At 43.0% G+C, this 2500-nt stretch overlaps 2 protein-coding genes across 7 annotated transcripts in view; one reads left to right on the plus strand and one right to left on the minus strand.

The window, feature by feature from the left end:
* The window catches only part of LOC135112021 (uncharacterized), a 73598-nt gene that overhangs the window by 44971 nt on the left and 26127 nt on the right, over positions 1 to 2500 (minus strand). The window lies entirely within an intron of this gene.
* The window catches only part of LOC135112022 (uncharacterized), a 243415-nt gene that overhangs the window by 7417 nt on the left and 233498 nt on the right, over positions 1 to 2500 (plus strand). The gene's annotated exons all lie outside the window — the stretch shown is intronic.

Genomic DNA, 2500 nt, shown 5'->3' on the forward strand with positions numbered 1-2500 from the left:
TATACCTTTTTACAGTACTACACCTATCTACACCTTTCCTCTACACCTGTTCACACTACTACACCTGTTTACAATCTTATCCAATGCCTGTTTATACAAATACGCTCTCTTTACAATTCTTTATTTCTGTTCCTCTAATTTGTCTCTCTCACTCTCTCCCTCTTTCTCATCTCCATTCCTCTCTATTCTCTCTTCTTCCCAGTTCCTACTCCTCTTCCGCTAATTTATCTTCTTCCACTTCATCTCCATCCCTCTCATTACTGCCTCCCCACTTCTTTCCTTGCTCCACACTTCTCTCTTTCACTCCACATTGTCATATATGTCCCCTTCCTACTCCACACCTCCCTCTCATCCCTCTCCACACCTCTACTCCTCATCTCAAGGCGTGTCATCTCATTTTCACACCTGACACATCAATCTTCCTCATCTCTCCCCTCATTTTTTCCCCTTGTCTCATTTTCCCTCATAACTTCATCCGTTTTCGATGTTCCCTCTTCTTATGTCTTTTCTTCTCGCTCTTGGTTCCTCATTTTTCTTTTCTTTCTTTTTTTTTGCCTTCGTCTTTCTGCTTCATCTCCATTATTTTTCTGTCTCCTTTCCTTATCGTTCCTGCGTCTCTCTCTCTCTCTCTCTCTCTCTCTCTCTCTCTCTCTCTCTCTCTCTCTCTCTCTCTCTCTCTCTCTCTCTCTCTCTCTCTCTCTCTCTCTCTCTCTCTCTCTCTCTCTCTCTCTCTCTCTCTCTCTCCCCGGGCACCACTTAGCATTTCCGGACAGCTCAAGAAAAAGGATGGAAAACAAGGCGTCTTAACTTCTTGGTAAAAAGTTGTAAGGACACTAGCTCACACCCAAGAGAGAGAGAGAGAGAGAGAGAGAGAGAGAGAGAGAGAGAGAGAGAGAGAGAGAGAGAGTAAAAGGAGAAGCAAACAGGGGACACTTCTGGTAATGAATGTATTGGAAGGGAGAAAAGAAGACGATAAACAGCAAAAGCAGAAGGCGGAAGAAGAAGAGGAGGAGGAGGAAGAACAGAAGGAGAGGATAATAAAGAAAGAAGGGACGGAGAAACCTGTACTAAATTTACCCCAGGGGATGGAAGGAGGGCTGGGAAAGGGAACAGCTGTCCAGAGGTGTAGGGTAGATGCCCCTTGGGTGTAGAAGTCAGAGGGTAAAGGTGAATTGCTGAGATATGAAGGGAAGGGGGAGGGGAGTGGAGAGGGGAAGGTTAGAGGGGTGATGTTGGTGAAGGGTGAGGTGAAGAGAAATGAGTAAATAGGTAATGAGGAACGGGAAGGGAGGGGAAGGGACTCGTGGGTAAACAGAGAGAGAGAGGGAGAGAGAGTAGTGTGTGTGTGTGTGTGTGTGTGTGTGTGTTTGCCTGCTTGCTTTTAAACAAACTTGTGGCGACGGGCGGAGACCTGTTTGCATTAGGGCGAGGGAACCGAGGGAGACAAGTGGAGGAAGATGGATTTTGGAGGTCATGGAGGAGGAGAAAGAGGAGGAAAAAGAGTAGGAGAAGGAGGAGGAAGAGTAAAGAAAGGAGCACAAGGAGGAAAATGAGAAGAAACCACACGAGAGAGGAGGAAAATGAAAGAAGACTCGGGCGAAATGAAGAATGTGGAAGAGGATTTTTGTGATATATACTATGAAAAGGGCAAAGGTGAAGAAAGGAATAGAAAGAGAAGGAAGGAGGGAGAGAGGGAACACACAGACCCCTTGGCAATGGTCCAGGGGCTGAAAGGGAAGGGAAACAATGGGGGGAAATAAAAATGGAAAAAAAAAAAAAGTGAAAGTAAAGGGTATGAAAGAACACAATAACCAATGAAAATAAAATGTGTTTGCAAGTGAAAAAGAGTTGAAATAAAAAGAATTATAGATGAAACATTTTTAGTGCCCTTAAAATGTGTGTGTGTGTGTGTGTGTGTGTGTGTGTGTGTGTGTGTGTGTGTGTGTGTGTGTGTGTGTGTGTGTGTGTTATTGATGGTTAAAGGAAGACCATATATTTGCAACATCAATAAGGAGGAGGAGGAGGAGGAGGAGGAGGAGGAGGAGGAGGGGGAGATAAAGTCAAGGAAAGAGAATGAATAGCATAAAAAAAGAAAAACAACTTAAGGGTAACAGAGGAATAAAGAAAGGAAGAGAAAGAAGACGGAACAAAAAATAGGAAGAAGGAGGAGAAACAGAAGAAGAAAGATTCAGAACAAGGGAAGAAGAATGGAGGAGAGGGAGGAACACCAGCCGAGGAAATGAATGAGGAGGAAGAGAAATAAAAGAAAGAGTAGGACAAGAACAAGAAGGAGGAGGAGGAGGAGGAGAAGGAGGAGAAAAAAAGAAGAAAAAAAAAAAGAAGAAGGAGCAGGACAAGAACAAGGAATAAAATTACGAATAGAAGGATAAATAGAAGAACAGAAAACCAAATTAATAAAAAAAAATGAGTAGAAATAAAAATAAGAAAAAGCGAAAGAGGAGAACAAGAAAAAATAGTAGAAGAAGAAGAAGAAGAGTAA

This window comes from Scylla paramamosain, chromosome 23, assembly GCF_035594125.1.
Source record: "Scylla paramamosain isolate STU-SP2022 chromosome 23, ASM3559412v1, whole genome shotgun sequence".
Classification (NCBI taxonomy): domain Eukaryota; kingdom Metazoa; phylum Arthropoda; class Malacostraca; order Decapoda; family Portunidae; genus Scylla; species Scylla paramamosain.